The sequence below is a fragment of the Podarcis melisellensis genome, assembly GCF_964234715.1.
Source record: "Podarcis melisellensis genome assembly, chromosome: 3".
NCBI classification, from domain to species: Eukaryota; Metazoa; Chordata; class Lepidosauria; order Squamata; family Lacertidae; genus Podarcis; species Podarcis melisellensis.
The window spans coordinates 58,465,577-58,493,190 of record NC_138530.1 but is presented as its reverse complement, the minus strand read 5'-3'; positions in this window follow the sequence as shown (position 1 = coordinate 58,493,190).

Here is a 27,614-nt window from a genome sequence, read left to right as displayed (position 1 = left end):
GTGTATATGTGTAAATAAACCATCTATAATAAATACACCACAATCTCTGCTATCCCTCATTCCGAGGAAACCAAACCCTGGCATTTCTCAGAGATTGGCTTGTATTTTCTTGATTTACTAGCCCAGGACTTGCCAATCAGAAGGTTGGCGGTTCGAATCCCCGTGGGTGAGCTCCTGTTGCCCGGTCCCTACTCCTGCCCACCTAGCAGTTTAAAAGCACATCAAAGTGCAAGTAGATAAATAGGTACCGCTCTGGCAGGAAGGTAAACGGTGTTTCCGTGTGCTGCTCTGGTTCCCCAGAAGTGGCTTAGTCATGCTGGCCACATGACACGGAAGCTGTATACCGGCTCCCTCGGCCAATAAAGCGAGATGAGCGCCGCAACCCCAGAGTCGGTCACGACTGGGCCTAATGGTCAGGGGTCCCTTTTAAAGTTCTTTAACGATTTTTCCATTGAATACCATATTATTGTTTCATTACTTCAATGCAACTTGTGTGATTACTAATGCTTGGTGACTTGGCAATTTCTTTCATGTGATTTGTTGTGAGCTTGCTTGTTCTATCCATGGTATCATGAATAAATTCCTGGGTGATTCAGAAGTACATGAGCACAAAGAAGTTCCTCTGATCTTGTTGACTCTAAATGAATACTGTTTTTATATACGTATGACAAAAATTCTTTTAATTTTGATACTTTATTTAAAAAATAAATTACCTTTTCATACAGCACATTTTTAGATTATTTGCAGACATGTAGGATGTGAAGAATGAAGACAAGCTTAAGTGGCTCTTCATACAATAAAAGTGATTTGTTATAAAGAACACTATAATTAAGTAGAGGATAAATGATAGAGAAAGGTAAGAGGTGGGAATTTTGTGGATTAATGGCTGCTAACTAGTTCTTTAGTCAAAAAAACCATTTAGCTGATTACATCAAGGGTGAGGGTTTGAAACCTTCGTAATCGCAGGATAAATATTTATTGATCTGTCATCCGCCTATCATATTCTGAAGTGCTGGCATGCTTAATGAAATTGGCAAGAAGTGTGAGGAACAGATCATTGCTCCAGAACTTCTATTCTCTGCCGAAGAATGCATCTCTTTGCTGAGATGCATGGTCTGAAGTGCTAGTGTTGCTAATAGAATTGCTTTCCAGAGGGCTTTGTGCTGTCACATATACTTCACATGTACAGAAATGATCGGCTGGAATGCTTGCCATGAGGGATTATTTTTGTAGCACAACTCAATGAGCAATTTTTTTGGACATAGTAATTTATAGTGGAGACTATTTGGTTGTGCATGGTCCTTGGGCATTAGTTCTAGTAAGGACCAATTGTGAGGTTTTCATTGGAAAAATAATCAGACCAAGCAGAAAGTGGGTCTCAAGAGATCATGCAATACCTGAATGCTGTGAAAATCCACTGGACCTTGGAATTACAGTACACTAGATTGTAAATTAACTTTTATAGAACAACTTCTGATGTAGGGGGGAAATGACCAAAAAAAATAAAGGAAATAAATTGCATTTCAACGGGACAGTATGTGGACATTGGTTCACTATTGCTATCGTCAATGTGGCATTTAGATTACCTCCAAGCCTGGGTTCTCCGGGGCATTCACCCCCAAGTACCTGTGGCAATTGACAGGACTTAAGCAGCATTTCTCTCAAGTTTGCTCACATTTCACGAAGCCCATATCAGTGTAAAGTCAGCACATCAGCAATCATGGCAGATATGTGGGGGCAATTAATAGGTGTCTACTCACAGCTCCACTCTCACCTGAGCACATAAGGGACTCAGTGGGCAGTTTCTGCTCACAACTAGAAAAGGTGTTGTCAAATGACTGGAATTTATTTATTGAATGTACTCTCTAAGTGTACTTCCAGGTTTGTTCATGCAACGGATTGTAGCCAATCATAGTTTTTGCTAAACATAGTGGAAGGCATTTCTACTTCTGTAAATCTAGATGCACTGGCGGAGGAAAGTCCCAGGGAGGTGCGGTAGGTGCTGATTGACCCGGGTGTCATCCCTGAGGGGGAGTGACATTGCTGCGCCGCCCCCCTGGGCTGCTCACCGCTCGTGTTACCCCCCTGGGCTGCTCGCCGCTCGCGGCACACACCCAGGGACACTCTCCGTGGGTGGCTAGCCCCACCCCCACGGGCAGCTAGCCCTGCCCCCTGGGTGCACAGTATGTGTGCCCCTCTGGGCGCCAGAGCAGCTAGCTCCGCCTCTGTCTAGATACCCTATTTTAGCCAATCTCCCTACCTGCTTAAGGTTCTAAGACTCAAGGGTTGTGATGGAACAGAACAGAATATACCACAGAGGGCTTTGTGGCTTAGGGGAATCAGCTAAAGCCACCATTGACTGCAACCCAATGATTAGTTTCCTTTACCATATCTTTTCTCTAATTTTCAAAGGTTTAGTACGGTTTGGCTGGCACTGGAGAAAAAAGTACTGTTGATTGTATGTATTTGTCTGGTGTCTGTTTACAGTGCTTTGTCACTAGGATTTATTTTCGTTTCATTATCATATTTGGTCAATTCCCACAACAACAAACCTGTGAGGTAGGTCACACTGAGAGAGAGTGATCAGTCCATGGTCTCCCAGCGAGATTCATCATGGTTGGGTTGGGATTGGCCTCTTCAGCCATAGTCCAACATTATACCACACTAATTCTCTGCAGCATCCTTTTTCAATGGCTTGGTTTCCCATTATTTCAAAGTCTATTATTTTCTCCCACATTTAATTATAATTGGGATTTCTTTAAAAATATATATTTGGATTGACAACTGGGCTATTTCATTCTTTGGCCTCATTACAAGCATGGATGCTCCCTTTGTGCATATTCTGATCTTTCCGATTACTATCTTGCTTAAATTTGCTACATTTATGAAATTTAGCATTTGTATCTCTGTCATGTTTAAAACAGTACCTGCGAATTTTATATGTAGCTTTATTATGACAGATCCTTTTGTGCAGTTGGATGACAGTTAATTAAACGGGGACAATAGCAGCAGGAGGAGACAGGCTCCTACATTTAATGAGAGAAACAAAGGAACAGCCAGAGACATGGATGAATGATTATTTAGTTCACTGGCAATGCCAGTTAGGATCATGGCCCCATAGTGAAAAGTGTTCCCTGCTTATATGTGACAAATGTAAGAGGATTTACTAGCATGCACCTCAGTCCTAGTTGCCAAGCTCCCTATAGGGGCCATACACAAAAACAGCAGGGTAACAAGTGGCGGGGGAACTTCTTTCTTTCTTTGTTTCTTTCTTGATCATGGATCTCAAAATAGCAGTACTTTCATCTTTGGGCCAGTCCTATTCAAATGAGTAAGGACAATGAACAAGCAGCAAAGCTTCGCTCAGCAGATTCTAAAGAATTTTCTGCACAAAGAACAAAAAATGATCAGCTTCCTGATGAAGGAAAACAAAGGAGTCTTTCCCCTTTCTCAAGCAGAAAACTTGTGATACATCTTCCCTCAAGAAGTCTGGAAGTATACTTAGCTAACTATCAACTTAAATACCAGAAATGTCATAGCTCCCCGCAAAGAATTATGGAAAGTGTATTTTGGTGAAGATGTTGAGAATAAGGGGAAATAAGAGCAAGCTTTCTTTCTCCTGCTCTGGATGGTAGGACTCGAACCAATGGCTTCAAGTTACAAGAAAGGGGATTCCAACTAGACATCAGGAAGAACTTTCTGACAGTAAAAATATTGGACAGTGGAACAGACTCCCTTGGAAGGTTGTGGGTTCTCCTTCATTGCAGGTTTTTAAGCAGAGATTGGATGGCCACCTGTCATGGATGTTTAGTTGAGATTCCTGCATTGCAGGAAGTTGGACAAGATGATCCTCAAGGACCCTTCCAATTCTGCAATTCTATGATTCTATAGTTTCCAAGGGTACCTAAAGAGAGAGAAAATTAAACCAGTTTCTGTAGTGTAGATAGCTCTACTTTCTTCCATTGAATCCAGGTGTCTTCTCTGAAATGCTTCTGTTGTGGAAATATCAACATCTCCAAGCATGCAAGCAGAAACCTATCTCGACTGCAAATTTTCTACCAATGGCAGTTCATACATTTGTTCATTGTTGAGCACTGGTGCATGTCACCACCATGATATAAATGATGCTGTTGGCACTGCTAGCATCCAGCAGACCTGTGGCTGCAAAGCATAGCTGTCAACTTACAGATTTGAAAATAAGGGACCAGCAGCCAAAATAAGGGATCTGCAGCCTCACCTGTTCCAGGCACTCCAGTCTTCCTGTCCTGCTGCAGTCTGGTCAAACTCATGCTGGTAGCTTCAAGAACACTGTCCAACCAACTTTGTAACCAGAGGTTCAACTGAATAGAATCTGAATCACATGCACCACAAGGCCTATGCAGCCTCAACTTAAGATGGCTCCCCGGCCTGGCTTTGCACTGCAAAGTTTGCAGCAGCACGTGCAACAAAATGGCGTCCAGCATTCAAAAAACCCCTCAGCTTGCATTAACTAGCCACACACAAGGCATGCAAGCTCCACCCCCCAGTCGTTCTCAGACTTCTTATTCAGTGAGCAACACAGCCAAGCAACACAGTTGGAGCCTCCCTCCTCCCTGGCCGGCAGGGAGGGAGGGAGAGGAGCTGCTTCCTTTGAAATTTAAGGGACATCATTTAAGGGACATTTAAGGGACATCCATCACTAAGGGACAGCAGCGGGACATGGCGCTGGAATAAGGGACTGTCCCTTCAAATAAGGGACACTTGACAGCTATGCTGCAAAGTGATGAGTTAACAATTATGCCTTGATTATACCACAACCTTTCATCTGCTAACTTGCATTCTATCCCTGGCAGGTCTTCTGCCAACATTCCTTCAGCGTTGCACCTCCTCTTTTTCCTCCACTGTTATGATTTTATGTTGCGCTTTTCAGCTCTCAAAAAGGGTTTAAATATTTCATTAATTTCGTTGATTGGCATCTGATTTGTACAGCTCAGCTCTTAGACAGAAAGAGCTTAGAAGCCTTGGCTGCTTTATAAAATTCTCCCACAAATCTTTGTTTCTCTCTGGAACTATCTTTTAATCACAGCTCTGTAGCAACCCCCTTCATCTATCCAAGGGATGGGGGAACCTGTGGCCTCCAGATGGGACTCTTAATTCTGATTGACCTCAGCCAGCATCAGCCTGACCAATGGCCAGGAATGATGGAACTTGTAGTCCAGCAATATCTAGAGGATCACATGTCCATTGTCCCTAGGATAATATTGAACAAAAATGTTGGGCTATCATGGCTATACAATATAGCAAAAAAATGGGTTACTGAGAAATAAATTGGAAGTATCAGCATTCTCAGGTAAACCACTAAAACAACTCAGTGCAGACTGCACTTGCTCAGGGACTACAGAACATTAGAGGATGGTGTGATAGAATGTGGTATTATGAAACAATGAATGAGTGGTCCACCTTGCAGCATTTTGTTGCAGGTTAATCCCACTTGTCCTTTTTTGTCAGCCGCTTAATCCCCTTCTCTGCCTTTCCATTAACACTGCATCAGACCCCACCATAATTTATTTCTGCTATATTCTCTAACTGATCTCCATTTGCCCCATTGTTAGTCTTCATTTCAGTTGACTTCTCTCCAACTCACATGTTGCTGTTTTTGCTGCTAGGCTCCTGATTTCAGATATCTACCATTGGCTTCCGAAATGAGACCTGCTTCAAGCTATACTGCCTGTAGGTTTTGTACATTTCTGATTTAGTATTATTGTGAATCCCCCTGTGTTTTTCTCCATGGAACATCCAAGATGACAAGACTAGCGGCCAAGGGTCAGCAGGCAGGGCACTTTGGGTTATGGGGCAGGGTATGCTCTTCCTCTTTGAAGTTTTCCGTATCTACTCCCTTTAATTCTAGCTCATACATCAAAGGGCATCTATGAAATTATAATGAGCTAGCTGGAAAGGGAAAGAACAGGAGTGCAAGAGTGCAGGGAAATGAGTCAATGTTCCAGGATAATTATTTAAATAAAATTGTTGCCCTGTAGGCTGTAAATTAAAGAGCATATTAACATAGTGTACATTCTATTTAAGATTTTTGTGTGTGTGTGCCTCTGACTGCAGTACACCACTGCTGCATTTGCACGTAATAACAAGCTAAAGACCTTGAGTTAATAAATCATACTGTGCGCAAGCTGTATGCTGGTGCACACAGCCCATCCCTCCTGCTTCACTCAGGTAGGCAAATCAGGAAACAGAGAGTTTAGCATTCCTTCTGAGACCAGGATTGTTGTTTTTTTCTTCCTAACATACCAGGACTACTAGCCAGCCTATAACCAAGTTTTGATGTTGGTTTACATATCTTGGCTTGTAAAGGCGAAACAATCCATGATCCTGTATTTGGATATCATACTAAACTCTCTTCTTCTTGGCTCATATACTCACTCAAGCAAAAGGAAGAAGTGAAGAAGAAGTGATTGGGCTGTGTGCACAGTATGGATTATTAAGCCAAGCTTCTTGGTTTATTATTTTGTGTGGGTCTACGTAGATACACATCTGTGCCTGTCCGCAATCTGTAAAAGGAATGACTGGGCACATTATGGTGAGAAAGCAGTAACACAAAACACCCATCCTGCTGGAGAATGTTGCCTAGAGGAAGGTATGGACCCTTTCTGATATATCTGACTTTGCCACCCTTCTAAATTTAGAAGACCAAATTGTCTGTCTTCTTCTCTAAATCCCTTTTTCTAATGGATGCTGTAGTTGAGATTCCTGCATTGAAGGAGATTGGTCTACATGACCCTCAAGGTGCCTTCCAACTCTACAACTCTGATTCTATTATTCTAATTCCACCTTCTTCGGCAGGTGATTGCTGTGATACTTATGGATGCATGAACACATTACTATTAAAGATTATCATAAAAGGTAATGGTTAGTAACCATCATGCCTTTCACTTGTTCAAAAATTGCCAGATCATTAATACTAAGATAATATATTAATTAACCAGAGACTTTAATGGGGGGGAAACTTAGCTGCACTAATCCTTTTATTACTAAAACCACCTGAAGGAAATATAAGAAATGGCATGCAATTAAAATAGGTACCCTTCAGTTACTTGAGATTTCCCTCTTTTTCTCTTAGATTTTACACACACACACACACACACACACACACACACACACACACACACACACTCAGTGCATTTCTGTCCAACAAGACATTGGGTAGGATCTGAAGAACTATATGTACTTCCACAGTAAAGGAGTTTACACAATGTCTGCCCATTCTGCGATTGGTTCCACACCCTCTGCTCTCCCCCCCCCATTGTCCTATTACAGCCCATAAGTTTGAAAAGCCTCCTTGCCTCACAGAACTGGTTTTATCTTTCTTATGTAAAAGAGATATTATTAATTTAAATAATATTGATTAAATGTAGCTATAAAAATGATGAAGTGTGTTACAGGGAAATTATGCCACAATTAGCCAAAATACAAATAGCTGCTGTTTACCTTTTCCCTCATGTTTCTTGCGATAGAATAGTGTGTGTGTGTGTGTGTGTGTGTGTGTGTGTGTGTGTAATACAGTATTTTGTTTTATGCAGTGTTATCTGATGTCTAAGAGACTATGGTTGAATGCAGCTCTTTAGCAAAATCATATGACAGCATCTTTCTGGAATTTCCCACTTTAGACTACAGGTAAGTGGTACTTATTTATTTATTTTTAAAGAACCCCAACATTAAATTAATAGATAATAAACATTAGGCAGCTGAGGGATAGGTTCTACCCTTATATGTTATTTTGTATATGCAGAAGATATTATTTTAAAAATAAATATACCATCCTTAAAACACACCTTCCATATATTTGATGTTATACAGTAAGGAAATAATTCTACCATATGATTTTGGTGAATGCATAGTTTTGCTCTTCAAGCAAAATAATGAAGTGGTTGAAGCAATTGCTTTGTGATGTGGAAACACACAGCTTTAGCGGGAAAAGAAACTAGGGGAGACATGATAGGATCTTAATGAAGCCCTTTGCTTACATCACCCAAAGTTAATAAGAAGATGTGATTGCTTGTAGCTAGAGTGTAGGCAGCACATGTACATTTTATGTGGAGACAGGCAAAATGATTTCCTTGAACCAGCCAGCAGAATGTAGGATCAAAGCCCAGTGAGACTGGAATGATAAATTCCACATCAAACACAACGCCTCCCATAACTGCTTATGAATTCACCCCTCACACATCTTAAGCTAAACATTGAAATGAAATGCTTGGGATATCATTCATGATTTGTCAGAACTGTACAGTCAAATGGTGGAAGTGTGTGTGTGTGTGTGTGTGTGTACACAGGCTGGTTTTTCACAGCAGTCATTTGATAAGGAAGGAACAGAGAGCAGTTGCAGTCTCTCTGTGTGTACGCTATAGACCAGGCATAGGCAAACTCAGCCCTCCAGATGTTTTGGGACTACAACTCCCATCATCCCTGACCACTGGTCCTGTTAGCTAGGGATGATGGGAGTTGTAGACCCAAAACATCAGAAGAGCCAAGTTTGCCTATGCCTGCTATAGACCAACACTAAACTATAACAAATGAGAAATGTGTGGGTGCATTTTACTCAATGCATACGTCAAAGATCTGAGCATGTGCAGAGCCCTGACATATTCTGCACATACAGAGGTTTTCAGCCACTTTGTTACGTAGTCTGGGTCCTCATGTCTTGTTGTGGGGCAGAAGAGCCTATGGACACTCTGGGAGGCAGGAGATCTAACCAAAAGTTCAGGGCAGTGGTTCCCAATTGGTGGTCTGCAGACCCCAGGGGTCCATGCATGACACCATTCTCATAACAAAAACTACCATAGAGCTATCATAGTTTTCAAAAGTAGGGGATTTATTGTTTGGCTTTTGAAAAACAGGTCTGCAGTACTTAGCTAATTGAGAACCATTGGTATAGACTCTAGGATAATAACAGGAACCAGGTTCAATGGACAGGCCTGTATGATCACCACAAGCCGAGACAAACAGCATTATTATAAGGGTTGGTTCATGTTGCCCCATGTCATTATTGGCCAGTTTGAGGAAGGGAGAACATGAAATGTGCAAATGGAGCCCAAAGAGAAATAGTTTACACCGTTTTAGCGGTAGGGGTGACAGAGGTAATTTTAGGTATACAAAAAAAGTATCAGGTGTTATAACAATTGCAGTACAACAAAACCAAAACACCAAACCGGCTTGCAAATATAAAGGACACTTTTCCTTAGTTCAGCAAATTATCAGCAAATTAAAGTGCAATGTGCATATCAAAGCCTGGAGATACTTATAGACATACAGTCAACTAGTGGCACAACTCTGCCAATAATGTATGTAGTAATAGTGTCATAGCACAGTTGAAACAAGCAAATCGTTCTACAGTTAGTTATCTACTGGAAGCACAAAGTCCTGTAAGTGGGAACAGTTGCAAGAAAGGGTTCTTCCCATGGCCATATGTAGAGGGAGGGGTCATACGTAAGTAGTAGTTGCAGACGGGCACCTCTTCACTGTCCCACGGCGAAAGTAATAGAATAGATCAGAAGACCTGTTACAGCAAGTGCCTGTGATGATCTTATATTCTTGGTGTATCATGTTGAGTATATAGTACTATGGACTGATGAAGCTGTTGCAAAACCTGCTTAACATCCAGAGTACAGGAGTACAGTATGATATACACATTGCACTTTAATTTGCTTAACTAAGTAAATTTGTCCTTTATATTTGCAAGCCGGTTTGGTGTTTTGGTTTTGTTGTATTGCAGAGGTAATTTTAGGGCAGCACAACCAGTATCCCCGTACTGGGCGCTGAGCAGAGGACCCCCGGTCATAGCTGTCAACTTACAGATTTGAAAATAAGGGACCAGCAGCCAAAATAAGGGTCCTGCAGCCTCACCTGTTCCAGGCACTCCAGTCTTCCTGTCCTCCTGCAGTCTGGTCAAACTCATGCTGGTAGCTTCAAGAACACTGCCCAACCAACTTTGTAACCAGAGGTTCAACTGAATAGAATCTGAATCACTTGCACCACAAGGCCTATGCAGCCTCAACTTAAGATGGCTCCCCGGCCTGGCTTTGCACTGCAAAGTTTGCAGCAGCACGTGCAACAAAATGGCGTCCAGCATTCAAAAAACCCCTCAGCTTGCATTAACTAGCCACACACTAGGCATGCAAGCTCCACCCCCAGTCGTTCTTAGACTTCTTATTGGGTGAGCAACACAGCCAAGCAACACAGTTAGAGCCTCCCTCCTCCCTTGCCAGCAGGGAGGGAGGGAGAGGAGCTGCTTCCTTTGAAATTTAAGGGACATCATTTAAGGGACATTTAAGGGACATCCATCAATAAGGGACAGCAGCGGGACATGGCGCTGGAATAAGGGACTGTCCCTTCAAATAAGGGACACTTGACAGCTATGCCCCCGGTTAGCACTTGCCCAACTACAGGAAGGAGGTATGAAGCCTCTGACAGGGTCCTAGAGTCCCTCCTCCTCCTTCCTGAATCCTAGTTAGTGCTTCTTCAGCTTTGGGGAGGAGGTAATAGGGCTCTAGGACCCTGCTAAAGCTCTCACGCCTCCTTCCCAAAGCTTGGCACTGCACAAGGGGTTGGGGTGGGTGCCAATTTTTGGTCTAGCTCAGGATGCCGTAGTACCAAAGTCTGTCTCAGGGGGTGATCATTGCAGCAGCTGGGTTTCCTCCCAGTTTTCCATTTTTGTTTATTAAACCAGATTAAATAAAAGTCTCCAGCAGATCTAAGTGTCACAGAGCTGGCAGCACAGCAACAGACTCTGTGTACTTTGGTGGTTTGTCTTTTTAGGAACCCAGTAGGATTTATCCCCTTGATTGCCAGTGAGTTTTCAAATTGCCTGTTCAGTTCCATTTCAAATGGTTCCATTGAGCCAGAGTAAGTCACCCCAGCTTTTAGAAAGCTTTTAAACCGAAGATTGTTTTAATCTTAAGAGAGTTACCTGAATTATTATCTTTTAATGTTTTGCCAGCTTTGCCTGCCGTGACCTTCACTCACTATTAATCTTCAAGGAACCAACCTGACACATTCCAGCAGCTCATCAATTTTAACATCCTCAAAAGGTTAATAGCCTCAGAAGCATCTCTTTGTTTCTTCTGAAAATTCACTGATCTAGATTTTGCTCTATGATTGTGGCACAAATTGGTCTTAGTCCACTGAATCCTGGAAAACTTTTTACCAAGCTGCATTGTTGATAGTGCATAGCAGTAATATAGGAAAAAAATTCTTACAGACTCATTTAATACAAACATGGTGGAATAAGGTGGGAGGTGTATTAAATAACTGTGGTTCTAGACAGCATTTCTTCTGGTCTGATTCAAGGCATCGGTGAATTAGACTACATTCAAAGCCCACTGAACATTAGCAACCGGAATCCCACATGATTTAATTTCATATTTTTAAATGATATTGTAAATTGTACCTTTACAAAGATAAATTGACCAATTCTGTCTCCTCTTCAATTTTCCCTCTCTTTTTCATGTGCACTTCGAATTTGTAAGCACTACCTAGTAAGCAGATAATTGCATGAAAATAGGAATCCACCTTCATTTTCATATTTCATTTCCTTTGTAAAGGAGTCTTAGGCAAGACGTCAGAGTCAGCCTACTGTTGAAACAGAATTGTGTGCCATGATGGAAGTACAGTCATTCATGGGGGCACACTTTAGTAATCAGAAGAAAATTACATTCTTCACAATTGCTGTCCCTGCTCATCACATTATATGTGCCTAGTAGGATATCTGCAGTCATAAGAGTACAGGAAAGAAAGTTGGGCCAATCCATTAACAAAAACACCTCCAATCTTGTAGCCACCAGTAAATGGGATTACACCAATGTGTCAATATTTTTCTTATTTCATTTATTATTTTCAATCATTTATATTTTGTTTTCAAGGACAATCTCTCAGTGGTTTACACTAATATTAAAAAGCCACCCATTATTATTTTTTAAAAAATCTTACAATAGAAGCCAAGACTTCAAGAACTTTAAGATTTTCATTTTAAGGTGTTTGGCTTTATGGGGAATGTTTATTCTTATATTTGTTTGTTTTTTGTTATTTTATGTACACAATATATAAATAATTTAAATAAACAAATAACATTGTTTCTGGGGTGCCATTGTTGCTGGAGGTGCACAAAGAAAATGTTGGTTTCATTCCAATTGAAATTATTCTCTCCTAAACTGGTTAATCCAAACAAATTCTGTGTTTCTGATTTCATAGTTGTTAATAAAGAAGTCAATATACATTTTTTTTGGGTATCTTTCCCTCCCCTTGTGAGTTCAGTATCATTGTCAGGCCAAACTTTTAAATTAACTTTAAATGAAATGATGGTGCAGTAATTTATGCACATCACACTCTGTCTCCTCTTAACTTATTCCATGTGGGAAGTGCAGGTGCTTATAGGTTCCATATATGCACAACAGCCACACCAGAGTGGTCCAGATTGTCACATCTTTGATTTCAGGATGTGAGGACAAGGATAGAGCACCCCTGCAATGAAACAAAGTTCTACTAAAAATGAAAAAGAAAATGCAATTAGCATTTTTCATTTGGGCACAGCAGGGTTCCAAGTAAGCCCAGGGAGACGGGGAGTATTGTTCTTGATGTGAGAGTTCAGTGTGTAAGACAAGCAGAGGAAATTCTGCAACACATTTAAGCTTCTCTCAATCATTGGGTCAGGCTTCAGTATGGTTGCTGACAAGAGGGAAAATAAAAGGGGAAGAGACAACATTGCAGCTAGAATCGCCTAGTAGGTGATTGTGCTGGAAGGGCTCCAAAACTCCAAGTAAGGCCACAGCTTGAAAGCTTGTCAAAGCTGGTAGAAAATGCACCTAGCTATACTGAGACACCTAGGCAGGGATAATGCTAAATCCAGGAGCACCAACAAACTGCTCACTTGATTCTTCAGGAGGGGTGGAGCCCCATTCCAAGCTGTATCACATCATAAAGCTTTGATTGAGTGCTGAAACAAATGTTCGTACATATACAAAATTTGGAAGATTTTCCAGTATCAACCCTTTCAAATCACGCCAGTATAGATCAAATACTGATCTCCTTTTCAAAACTTTTGCCATGTTCTTCTATCTTTCCTGCCACTGGGCTTTTTGCATTTTTATGTAGGTAGTGGTGTTACCTAAAGAACAACCAATTAATCTACCAAATAAGTGTCCCCCCCCCGAACATTATATTTCATGGTAAATTGAGCTATTAAGTTCCTTTTTATCAGGAGAGAGAGAGAGGGCTACATATCAGCTAATAACAGCAATTATTTTTATCTGTAGGTGACACCATTCTAAATGCTTTGGGGATGTAACAAATGGAAATCCTAGACTGCTGGGAGCTTATTAAAACTTTAGCTTGATGCTGAAGTACATTGACTATACAGAGCCATGCATCCAGTAGGCATTCTCAAAGAGGTCTTATAGATTTATCTAACCCATTTGCAGCTGCACCTACTGTTTTTAAAAGGTAAGTTTTAGATCGCAGGGAAAAGGCAACAGCGTGAAATCTGGTTGGGGAAGAGTGAAGTCAGTCTTAGGCACTCTTGTCCCTGGAAGCAAGTGACTCAGATTATAAATTGCTAGCACAAATCATCAGAGTGATGCCTGGTAGGACGCAGAACTGGCTTTGTTTAGTACATTTTAATTAAAGGGGAAATTAGAACTTTCCCGTCTCACTTTTTAAGGAAGAGCACTGTGAGAGGCACTGCAAGGTGTTTAGATGTCTAGATGAAAGTTTCACAAGAGGCCACAAGGTTCTCAGAGTATTTTCCATCACAATCTGAAAAATCATAACAGAGAGAGGTCATGTGTATATTTTCTGACACAAAATAGACTGCATTTGCCAGGCTCAGAAATTAAATTTGTCCAACTATATTGTTGAAGAGCATACTTCAGAATTTTGTAAAGTCCCTTCCTGCCTCCCCACCCAGTACAATTGTCCTTGTTCTTTGCGCTTTCTTCATCTGGCCCCAGGCTTTTTAAGGACAGAAACATACAACTAATTGTGTAGCTCTTGTCTTGTAAATCTAGGATTAAAATACAATATATAAGTTTCTATAAAGATTCATAATGCTAGGCTTCATCTGTTAGTCAGATATGTGGGTGGCAAGGGCAGACACCCCAGTGATCTTTCCCCCAGGTTCCCATAAAACTGTTCTTGCACTGACTATTGGTTCTCAGTTGTAGTTAACCTCTTTCAAGATATCAGTTCAAGAATTCGTTATGTAAGATTTGAGAGCAGAACTTTCACCCCACCGCTTCTAGTGGATTGAATTCCAATACAATACAGCATTTCTAGTGCCAACTCATTTGCTGACTATCAAATAACAACGAAAGAAATGCATCTATTTTCTTCTGAACACAAGACCCTTTGAATTGCAGGCGAATACCTGAAAGCTGTTGGCAGAGATGTGTTTTTTTTTTTAAAAAAAGTCACTTCTCCTGCCCACTTTACTTTGCAAACTGGAGAAAAATAGCAAACTATCACAATCAATTTACCAAAACGATTTATAGGCTGCATTAAGTATATTTGCAATCTGAGCATAAAATCATATCATGGTGCTCAGAAGAGATCTCATTTGCAAACATTTAGCATCAGGCAACATTTCTGAAGTTCTGCCTTATGCCTTCTTAATGATTAAATTTATCCATTGAAGTGGATGTAGCTCTATGCAGGGAAGGATTACATTTTCTCCTCTGAACTCATGCAATTATTTGAATAGTTGACTGCACTGCTGGGAGTTGATGGATGCCATTTATCAGGTAAATAATCTTTAAAACATAGCTAAGAGTAATGGTTCACACCTGCCAAGATTGTGACAACCCTTTAAAATATCACAGAAGGTGGGGTTTAAGCTCTCACAATAAGGCCAATAGATGTCACACCGGATAGTGAAAAGTCTAAATGTGCATGTGGTCAAATGGGTTTCTTTTCTAAACAAACAAACCTCAGTTTATTTTATTCGAATATTTCTTTTTTATGTTTGAAACAGGCTATACATTGGTGCTAATATAGGTTTTCCCTATTCACACAGGAACAACCAACCCATTCCTTCGCATACTTTGAATAATGCAGCACTAAAACTAAAATCAAATTACAGAATAGCCCTCTTCAGACATTCAAAGAAACAGGTGAAGGTTTTAACTGGAGGGTGGGGAGCAGCCACATAAGAACACAAGAAGAGCCTGCTGTATCAGGGCAGTGGCCCATCTTGTCCAGCATCCTGTTCTCACAGTGACCAACCAGATGCCTGTGGAAAACACACAAGCAGGAACCAGACACAAGATCACCCTCCATTCCTGTGCTTTCCAGAAACTGGTGTTCAGATGCATACCACCTGCAACCATGGAAACAGAGCAGAACCATCCTAGCTAGTAGACATTGATAGCCTTACCTTTCATAAATTAGTCCATTTTAAGTCAAAGTTGGTGGCCATCACTTCTTCCTCTGCGTACCAACATTCAGCTACATTGGATGTTCTTGAGTTCTAGCGTTATAGGAGAGGGATAAAGATGTTTCCCTTATGTACTTTCTCTATGCCAAGCAAAAAACTATCATGTCTCTTCTTTACTTGTCTTTTTTTTCTGAACTAAAAAGTCCCAAATGCTGCAGCCTTTTCTCATAGGGGAATTGCTCCATCCCCTTGGTCATTTCGGCTGCCTTTTTCTGAGACTTTTCCAATCATAGAGCTTAAAAACAAACAGTCTTTCTCAGGGTGCCATTTTGGTTTCCAAAAGTTTGAAAGATGAGGTCATTAAACTGGGAGGGGGGGACAGCTGTTTTCCACTCTTGGAATAGTGAATTGTGAGTAATAAAAGAAGTGAGAACATGGCAGATGACCAGGGAATGGTACTTCATGGTTCAAGACCTCATCCGACATGAATCCCAAGGAATAATAAAGAAGGTGCTTTCAAATGGTTTGATGGGGCAACTTTGTTTTCAGCTTAATATTGATTGATTGATTGATTGATTGATTGATTGATAAATGCATATATAATGTCCTTTGTCAAAAGCCTTCAGGGTGGTTTACAACCAGAAGATTTAAAAAATACCCATTATTTCCATATAACTCATAACAAAAGTAGGAGCAGCAAAATGCCCATTAATTAAATGTTACCACAGTTCACCAAACCAAAAGTATAGCAGAAGAGGTGAATCATTACTTAAAGGAATACCTTGTTCAGCCAGAATAAGTGCATGTCTATAAAGTTTCTGTATAGTGAAATTGGCCACCTCTATCCAAAACCAAATATAGTCTATTTTTTCTTCTACATAGCTATCTGGTTCCTCTTTTATGGATGAAAGTTTTAACATCACCTGTTGCATAAGGGTTATCAAATGATCAATCCAACATGAAAACGTCCCTGAAGCAATTGTGCCAATAGTGTAATATTGATAAAATCTTGCTGGAACAAGGCTTTATGCTAAAACCATGCTAGTGATTTATGTTAATCCTTATTTTGTTCTGTTAAATCTTCCTGACAAAATCATCTTCTGACGTTCCAGCAGACTTTGTTGTGAAATGAGTCCTCACCTCACACAAAGAATCTTTCTACATTTTCTTTTTCTGCTGGGAAATACCTATTTAATAAGCTGCATATACCACAGTGCAGGTTTGTTGGACTAAGCTGCTGACAAATTAGCTCAACGTGAAGTCCTCATTACTTTCCTAGGTAGGCTTAACAAGTGATTTCCCTCATACATTTTATTGTGCCATGCAAGGGAAAAAAGATGTCACTGGTTTTTTTGTAAGGAGAATAAGAGGAGTAGAAACCATTATCCTCACTGTGATCTAGTAGCAAATTGGCACTTCAACTTCAATGGAACTCTAAGTGTTTAAATTCCACCCTACCACAGCACATCTACTACCCATTTGGTATATCTCTTACAATTGCTTAGAAACTGATAATTGAGAATTTGGATCCTTAAGATTTCTCACTATGATTCTCACTGACCTATATGGAGAGGTAAAATTCTCACTATGTAGAAGTTTGCTATGTTCAGATTCTTCAAAGAGACTGATCTCAAGGATGTTTTCAAAGCATCATCTGGAATCTCAACATCTGGATCATGTTATAATGGAATAGGCAATTTTACTTTCTTGGAAAATATATGCCTGCTTAAAATGTGCTTGATTTGCTATTTAATGAAGAAAAATAATGAACGAAGACCAATTTCCCTTTAGTTCATATTTAAAATGCCTGAACCATATATTTATGCCGCCTGCTTTTCATATACCAACCCATGCTCCCATTCACACACCAGATTTGTATCTTTCTTAGTATCCTGCACATGTTTGTTGAATATTCATAACAGTTTCAGATTTATTCTTGTTTTACAGCTTGCAACGTTTGCACCTACCTGAGACTAGGAAATCTGCACCGGAGATAGCATTGACAAAAAGCTTCAAAGCACTGGCATGGTGGTGGGGAGAAATCAGGAATACGTCAGCACAAAAAACATTTTGTACAAATTAAGAATCAAGTGCAGTGTTTTCGAGAACTGTGATACAGCAAATTCTTGTATTAGTTACGGGATGTCAACAGATGGCCAACAGCCCAACTGGATGTGGGCCAGAGACCAGCAGCAGCTTGGGTCAGTAAAGTTCATCTGGCATCCATTTCCAATATGAGATGGTTTGCAAGTATGCTTAAAACTGAGTCAGTTTCCGGTGTAGCAATTCAACTATAGGAGAAACTGGGAGTGAGGAACAAACTGGATGATACTATTGCACACCACCCCAATGTCAAATGAAGCACAGCAGAGACTGTGATATATGGTTCATTTATGCATATATACAACCTGAGCCCATGATGGGATTCATGACATTAACACCCAAAGAAGGCATTGCCCTCCCCATAGCCACAGCCTTTTATTCAAACAGAAATCAACCATCACTCTTTCTCTCTCACTTTCCAGTTTGCTTCTTTGCTTTTAGCTCACACCACTGAAACTCTCTGTTCTCGTCTTTTTCCTATTATCCCCGAGTTTGGGGAGGGCCCCCCACCCATTTTCTGTCATGCACAGATCCACTTCCTTTCTTCCCTTTAATGGCCCATCTCCCAGGCAATTACCTCACCAGGAATATAACCCAGCTACTATTTTTTTAACATATGCTGGATCAAGGTGTTAGAAGGGTCTTGGCATATAGCCCACTTTCCCCGCCCCAAACCCATAACAATACATTAAAGCTAAAGGTAAAGGAACCCCTGACCATTAGGCCCAGTCGCGGATGACTCTGGGGTTGCGGCGCTCATCTCGCTTTATTGGCCGAGGGAGCCGGCATACAGTTTCCGGGTCATGTTGCCAGCATGACTAAGCCGCTTCTGGCGAACCAGAGCAGCGCACGGAAACGCCATTAACCTTCCCACCGGAGCGGTACCTATTTATCTACTTGCACTTTGATGTGCTTTCAAACTGCTAGGTTGGCAGGAGCAGGATCGAGCAATGGGAGCTCACCCCGTCACAGGGATTCAAACTGCCAACCTTCTGATTGGCAAGTCCTAGGCTCTGTGGACTTGCCGATCAGAAGCACCACCCGTGTCCCAACAATACATTAAATGCACTCAAATATTTAACACACTGCAGGGCTGTTGCTGTTTTTTATTGAAAAGTAACAGCAGAGGGGAACAGGATCAGGACTGCAAGTGTGTTGATACTTATACCATGATCTGGCCCTCCTCCTCCTGCTATTCACTTCCTGGGGTGAATAACTGCTGTCGTTTTTAAAGATGGGGAGGGGAGAGAGAACTGCTAAATACATTCACACATTTAAAGTATCATCTGGAGAAACTGAAAATTGGGAAGTGGAAGAGTTGGGGATCTGCCAAAGCAGCCCAAAGCTGGGCTTTGGTCAAGGAAGGAACACACAAGCCAAAAGATTAGTCACTGACCCAGGGTACCAAGCCAAAATCAATAGATCAGTAACAATGTCAAAGCTAAGAACGATGTATTATTTACCAAGGCAAATGTCTTGGGACAGAGATCATGCAGGTCTGTTGCAGGAAAGTCAGGAACACACTAGTCACACCAAATAACTGCATACAAAAATGTGTTCCTTAGAAGAAATCAACACTAAAATGATGGAGAATTTTCATGAGGATTAAAAAGAAAGAAGGTTTACAAATTCTTTCAGAAATGTGGAGAATAGGATTTAAGTTTGGGAAAATGAGAAATTGAAAGACCCAAAATTGTTCTGTCATGGATGCTTTAGCTGAGATTCCTGCATTGCTGGGGGTTGGACTAGATGACCCTTGAGTCCCTTCCAACTCTAAGATTCTATGATAGCTCCATCTATTCCTAATCTGCAGGCAGCAGCAACTTTATTGTAGTGTACACCCCCAAAATACATTGGGCCAAAACTCCCATCTTCCCCAGCCATCATCACCCCAGCCAGGATTATGGGAGATGTAGTCTAGCAATATCTGCAGGGTTACACAAAACATCTTTTTATACAGTATTGTAAATCGCTGCTGCTGCTTGCTGCTACTACTATTACTAATATTGTGCCCCTTGCTGGATTGAGGCCAATGGTTGCAATCTTGAACATTGTTAGGTTGCTTAAATCCCATTGACTTCATAAGAATTTAACCAGGCTATGTGCAGCATTCAATCAATATATTTGATTTAAATGCCATCTTCCTTTAGCACAGCAGTAAAATAAGAAAATATCTGTCTAGCTCACCTTGCATTCCCCTTCACTGCTATTGAAATACGTACTAACTTGTTCAACATAGAAATCAACCTATGTACCAACCAAAAGCCTAAAATTTTGTCACTATAACCACTGGATTATATGACAATGGAAATAAATTTATTTATTTACTAGGATTACTTTTGTATACTGCTCTTTCATCCAAAAAGATTCCCAGGAAAGTTTAGAATACATTTGGAAAAGATTGTATTGAGTATCTGAATAAAATCATTTCAGAATAATCTCTGAGGGTAGCATAAATTTGTGTTCTTGGTAAATAATTATTTCATCAGTTTACCTTCTTTCAGAATTGCAGTGCCTTACTCCTTCTGTTTCCTTATTCTTCAGAAACACTTCATTATTGGTAAATACTGGTCATACAATTCTGTTATCATAAATACATTTATGCATACTGAAATGAGAGTAAACGCAGTTTATGTGCTTGTGGGTTAAGTACCACTGAATTTTTATTTCCCCCTCTCAAACAGGCAGCAAATAATTACTTTTTAATTAAATCAACAATTCTTGCTACAGTTCTTGGAGGTTAGGTCTCTCTGTCTCTCACCAGCCCCACTTATCTCAATCTGGTCTTCTTTCCCTTTGCAAAGATTTCTTTTTCTACAATAGTTTCTACCAGTGACAAAAAGTAACTAGTCTCAGGCTACACTTCAAGCCATTTCTTGGCCTTATTTGAACATCCAAGTCACCCATCCTTCACTTTTTTTTCTTACCTCAGTCTTGTCTTGTCTTCTTTCCCTTCAGCAAGATTTTTTAAATCAGTCTCTACCAGTGACATCCATTAGCTAGTCTCAGGGTACACTGGGGGGGTATTTATTGGCCTTATTTTAATGCACAAGATATTAGAGCATTCCTTATCATATCAAAGAGGTCATCTGAAAGAAAGCACTCCACTTACATTAGGTGAAAAAATGTTCAATATCTTACTAGGGTATTTTAAAAATTCAATAATCAGCCAGTCTCCTGCAGTTTTCCTTTTCAGTGACTTTTAAATTGCATTCTCCATTCTTCTTCCATTAACCAACTTCTTAGTATGTTGTTTCCAATAATGCACAATGTACTAATGGGACATACTCCACATATTTTTTATCTCTCCTGCAGTGACACCTGCAATAATGCAGGCAAAAATGGCTGTTCATAGGAGGAAATTAAGAAACCCATATCCATTTCTTTTGGATGCATAGTAATAGCCCCAAGAGGAGTCATCTTCATGAGGACCTAAGAGTTATGCCTTTCAACTTCTTTGTTAGTTTTCACTAACTGCCTTTTTACCTCAGTTCCCTTCCCCTTGTACTATTCATTACCTTTTATTACCATATATTGTGTGGTCTTTATGGTGTCACTGAATTTCACCGCCCCCCCCCAATAGCACGTAGGTGATTGGTCTCATGTGTTGTCTTTAAAGGTTTCTTAATTGACACTCAACAATTCATTTTCCTCTGTGCACTGATAAGTTTTCTGGAGGGAGATACAGACCCCATTAACTAGTCTTTCATTATCTTTTGAAGATGCCTCATCAATGCTTTTGCTGAGACTTGGATTAATGTTGTGCCCCCACCTCCTGACTCTGCTGTGAATATGATGGACTCTAAAATGATCAGAAAATCCTAGGGAAAAAGTTTGGGGGCACCTTAAAGACTAACAGGTTTATTGTAGCATAACATTTCATGGACAAGAGCCCAGTTTGCCACTTGCCTGAGGTAAAAATATCATTCTACACAGATAATACATCAGAGGAATAGGGACATGACAGAAATACAGTAAGTGAATATATCCATGAATGCAAATAAAATTATGTTGGCTTTAGAACAACCTCTGGATTTGTTAGAATAGTTTATCTTCTACAGTTGTGGGGGGCAACTGGAAGCATTCCCAAGAGCCATAGGGCTTTGCGGATCTCCATCTCTATGCACAGAGAGCAAACTCTGTACTCAGAGACAGAGTTTCTCCCTGGGAAGCCCCTCTCCTGGGACGCATGAGGAGCACCACTGCCATAGACCTTCTGTTGTTGGTGCAGCATTTTGGGGTGAGTTGGGCAGATCCACTTGATTCAAAGCCTTTCAATTCCTGTAATATATCCCCAGAGTGGGAGGACTTTGGATCCAGTGCATCTGCCCCATAAACCCCAAAATGCTGCATCTACAACAGAAAGGCAATGGGAGCAGTACTTTCCAGATGGAGAGAAGCACACCAGCTTTGAGTGGAATAGATTTTTCGCCTCCCATTGAGATCAATGGAGGGGGGGAAACCTTTTTTTTAAAAAAAAATCTCAACAGAAGGAGATGAAAAAATGAACAAAACCATGCTATCCACATTCTACCCTACTGCCTACCTTCTACTCTATCCTACAGACTTTGGACTTGGCAGTAGGGATGGCTGACAGTCAATTTTTGTTTCTCCTTGGTGCTCATTTTTCAAATCTCACATTCAGTTCATCATATTTCCACATCAGTTTGCAACATTTTAAAAACCCACATGAAAATTAATGCATGTGAATGAGAGCATCTGATCATGTGGTTCTTACTCATTGTGTGGAACATTTCCCAGGTGCTGCCAAGAAAGGGTGACATTGGTTTTTAAATACAATTAAATACAATAGAAGAACCTATGTATTCAGTTGGACATCATGGTAATGTAGTGGCATCTAGAAATTCACAAACGGAGGCTGTCTCTGCTTTATTCCATTATTACAGAGGGTTATGTGCAGGTAAGCAAATGGGTTGAGGACTAGTTTGCAAACAAATTAATTCAGCAATGTGGGGGAAAGCATACCGTAAAAGTACAGTCATAACTTGGAAGTCAAATGAAATCTGTTCAGGAAGTTTGTTAGATTTCCAAAACATTCAAAAACCAAATCGTGGTTTCTGATTGGCTTCAGGAAGCTCCTGCAGCCAACTAGAAGCCGCAGAAGCCCCGTCGGACATTCGGGTTCCAAAAGAACATTCACAAACTGGAACAATCACTTCCGGGTTTGTGGCATTCAGGAGCCAAAATGTCTGAGTTCCAGGGCATTAGACAACCAAGGTACAACTGTAGTTATGAGAGGACAAAACTATGCTTTTGAGGAAAGAGCTTGACTTCTTGAAGCTGCTGTTATTAGTTTGTGGGTTCCAGACTTCTATATCCCTGGATCTAGCAAGTGTTAAAAAGCTTATCTAGTCAGGCTAGCTTCCTCATGTGAGCTAGAAAAAGTAGCAAGCAGAAGAGCCAGAGGCAATGCTTGTATCCAAGGCTGCGGCGATGGGAGAAACAGGATCATTTTGGATTGTTAATGCTGCGAATCTCCATCGGAGGCCCAGGTTGTATACATGTGTAAATAAACCATATATCAAAAAGACATCACAGTCTCCCCTGTGCCTCATTTCCAAAAAGGAAACACAGACCCGATCCCTACAAGTACAAAGTAAGCACCTGGAACCACAGAAACCTCACAACACTCAGAAATTTGGGGTGCTGTGCAATCCTGCTGGGATAGAGAGGGAAGGAAGACAGATCACACAGGCACAACCCTTCATTTTTATCCAGTGGACTTACTGTCTGCTTGGATGGGACCATTTTGATTGGGAAAATACAGAAAGTAAGAGGTCACTGCCCTTTCCCTGAATCCTTTCCCTGATCTAATTCAGGACCCCCTGTGGCTGCTTTTAAGTTTAGAAGAGAATGCAGATCTGATCAGATATATATTTGTTTTGCCCCAAAGTACTGCTGCAAAAGCAACTTCAAGAGGCATTAACTTGCCTATCGAATGATTTCTTCTGTCTGCTTTCCCTTCTGGCCTTTATTTTAAACCTAATAATCCCCATGCAAATATTAGTTTTTATTGGTTTATACAAGAAGCGCTTGAATGCGATCCTTAGGTTATTCTTTCTACAAAGAAGAAACACAGCAGTTTAAAGCTGTGCTGAATGCTGTCACTCAGGAACTGAGTTGCCCAGAAGAGAGGAGAGCTTTATAGGGAAGGCACCAACAATTAGTTAGGTAATTAAGGGAATGTACAGTGGCAGTTGGGAAAGGTAAAAATGACTCATGGGAGACGTAATCTCCTTGATTTAAATGGGCACTTCAAACATTAATCATCTTAAAGGGCACATCTATCATTTTGCTGTGCCACTGAGAACTTTTAGCATCTTTGCACTCACCGCAAATGTGGAGTGCAAAACTCTGTAGCTTCTGCATCAGGTTGGAGATGCCTGATTAAACTGAAGAGATGCTAGGCAAGGCACATTGTCTTTTATCTGCATTCTGACAGTTCTGGCTGTGTTGTTCTCAGAGGCTGCTTAATGCTGTGTTCGCCAGGTCTTCCTTCACATGCAGTTTTCTGCATCCCAGACAATAAAGGAGATACAATTTCTACCGCTGCATGAATATTTACTGCGAATGCTTTGTTTGAAATCTTCTTTGTGCCAACATTAAAGGGATGTCAGAAAGCCGATCCCTACAAGTACAAAGTAAGCTATTTCAAACAGTCTTTAAGGAGGAAAGAAGGAAATCTCAGCCACCGCATGTACTTTTCATAATCGCACAAGATGGATCAACGCCAAAGGAATGTAGCATTGTTCAACATCAAGTTGACATTGATCAACACTCAGAAGACCTGTTCGAGGTGGTGGTGTGCAGGTTCACAGAGTCCTTGGTGGATACAAGCAATGAGGGAACACACTTGAAGTTTGGTGTGTGTGTGTGTGTGGAAGGCTGAGCTCAGGTTGCTACTATAAGGAAGTTTGAGAGGGTGGTTGTAGGGCGCTAACTAAGGGCTCATCCAAACTTGCCTTTGCCCTACCACATTCTCCCTGCAGAAACCCAATCTCTACTGCTGAGCAAAACGTCAATTTGGTTGTCCCCCCCCCCCCCCGGATTAATGTTTGCTCTTATTTATTGCTAAAGAACAGCTTTTTCTCAGGGTTAAGTGACAACGAACGGGTAAAACCTCTTCGACCGTGCCTAGAAAGTGTGGGACAAGCAGAAAACCATTTGGACCTGTGCTTTGAAGGCACAAGGACAAGTGGAAGTGTGGATTGCTCTCTTGACATGCTACTCCACACACACACACACACACCAAGCTTCAAGTGGGTTCCCTCATTGTTTGCATCTGGTGCCCTTCAGATGTTTTGGGCTACAACTCCCATCAACCCTAGGAAGCACCATTGGTCATCCAAAATATCTAGTGGGCACCAGATTGGGTAAAATGGCTTCAGCTAGTAACCCTCCACTCACACAATGGAAGCATTGAGTTTGAAATAATTGTGTGTATCTAAGGACCAAACCTAGACACCAGTGACACCTCTACACTTTTTGTAAATACCTGCTTCAGCAGAGAAGGCAATGGAAATTGGGACCATGAGGAAGAAGGAAGACAGATGGGTTTGCCCTTTATGTCATGTGATTTCTATGATGAAAATCATACTTGCTCCATCACTACTACCCTGCAAGGTGCTATTTGCCCTAGAAACAAAATCATGCTTGTGTATAGAATTAAACAAAAAAACAACAGGAGAAGAAAAGGTTAAACTGTCTCCCTTCATTTGGTGTGATCCTGATCTGGAGTGCCACCCATGTTCCTTATGGTTGCTATTTACAAAAGTTTAAAGAGACAGACATTTGGATTTATTGTATGTAGTTTGGAGACAGGAGCACACATCAAATAATGATATGAGTGAAATGGTGTTGTGTTGGCACTGTATACTATACAAGTTATAAAGTGGCATATAAAGGTTTAATAAGGAATATTCACACCAATATGGACCAGAAAGATTGAAAAGAAAGAGAGCTGGCTGTGAAGACATTCTTGCAATCCTTACTATTTAATAATTTTGCTTTCAAAGGCTACAGCCCTGGCACATGTTTCCAGGTTTCCCCTGTTGCTGTTGTTGTTGAATATAAGAAGAAAATACCACAGACTTGGTGCTGAGCATTTAAAATGCAGAGCAATCATTTTTGGTAAAAATATGGTAGGTCTGATGAAAATGGGCATTCCTCATTGCTTTGTCCCTTGTCTGTGACTGCTGGGACAAGAGAGGGAGGGAGGGAGGGAGGGAAACAGAAAGAAAGAGAGAGAGTTTTGTTCTATATTCTATGATGAATGATAGATATGCCCTTAATGATCAACTTTAGAACCACTTTAAATCAGAATCTGCTCTACTCCCCTGTCATTGATTTTTAAATCTCTTTCTGAAATTACTGGTTTCCCTAATTGGCTGTTGAAATAATTAGTAGACTCTGACATTGGTATCCTTTTAATTAGGAGCTCTACTACATTAGTAAGGCGGGTATGTCAAAGCTCTCCTCTGAAGCCTTGATCCACTGAACTTTCAGCACAGCCTGCACTATGGAACACACACGGACACTTAACCATCACTGTCAGAAGAGCTGGTATCATCAATCATATGAGGGGGATTGGAACTGGGAAATTGGTCACACAGATTCAGTCCAGCAACTGCTTCCTCTCCCTTCTGCCATCTGCCTCATGATCACCTGGCAGTTCTGGTTTGCTCTTGTGTCATGGATGGGGACTCTCAGGCGTGGAAGTCAAACGAGGTGCCCCAGACTTCTCTACCAATATCACAGGACATTCCCAAGGCCACACCTATCTCCTTTCTGGTTGAAGATGGTGACAAATAATGCTGAACTCCATGCTCTGTTTTAATTTGTTTTAATTTTGAATAGTTTTTAAAGTCAGTTGGCTCAGCTGTTAAGGATAATTGCAACATACAGGCAAGGAGCATATCTGTTTTATCTGTTTTACTTTTACATTAACATGGACTTGAAAGCCATATATCTGAATGGCTCAGCCGTTGACACAATTGCCTCTGAGTGCCCTCTCCCATTTTGTGGAGTCCATTTGGGTCTTTGGTATACTCCAGAGCTTAGGGTGGGGAAGCAAGCTGGGAGACATCTCAAATGCATCGGGATTCAAGATGACCTTAACAGATGGGAGAAGTGTATCCAAACTAACAAAAAACTTCAACAGGGGCCAATGTAAGGTTCTGAACTTAGGCAGGAAAAACCAGCTGTGCAAATATAAGATGGGGGACACCTGGCTTGCCAATAGTACCTGGGAAAAGGATCTAGGGATCTTAGCAGACCAAAAGTTGAACATGAGTCAACAGTGTGATGCAGCAGCAAAAAATAGTCTAATGCTGTTCATCAACAGAAGTACAGTGTCCTTATAAAGGGAAGTAATGGTCCCACTTTATTCTGCCTTGGGCAGACCACATCTGGATTACTGTGTCCAGTTTTGGGTATCACAGTTTAAGAAGCATGTTGACAGGCTGGAACATGTGCAGAGGAGGGTGACCAAGATGATCAAGGGTCCAGAAACCAAGCATCATGAAGAGTAGTTGAGGGAGTTGGCCACATTCAGCCCGGATAAGAGGAGATTGGGACATGGTGGCGCTATGGTCTAAACCACTGAGCCTCTTGGGCTTGCCAATCAGAAGGTTGGCAGTTCGAATCCCCGCAACAGGATGAGCTCCTATTGCTCGGTCCCAGCTCCTGCCAACCTAGCAGTTCGAAAGCACACTGCTGCAAGTACCGTAGATAAATAGGTACTGCTCCGGCGGGAAGCTAAACGGCGTTTCTGTGCACTGCTCTGGTTTCTGTGTTCTGTTGTGCCAGAAGCAGCTTGGTCATGCTGGCCACATGACCCGGAAAAATTGTCTACGGACAAACGCCGGCTCCCTTGCCTATAAAGCGAGATGAGCGCCGCAACCTCAGAGTCGTCTGCGACTGGACTTAATTGTCAGGGGTCCTGTACATTTACCTTTAAGAGGTGACTGAGAGGAGAAATGACAGCTATCTTCAAAGATCTAAAGTGCTGTCATAAGGTGGAGCAAGCTTGTTTTCTCCTGCTCCAACGTCAGTGCCCTAACATCCAGGTTAGGCTGGA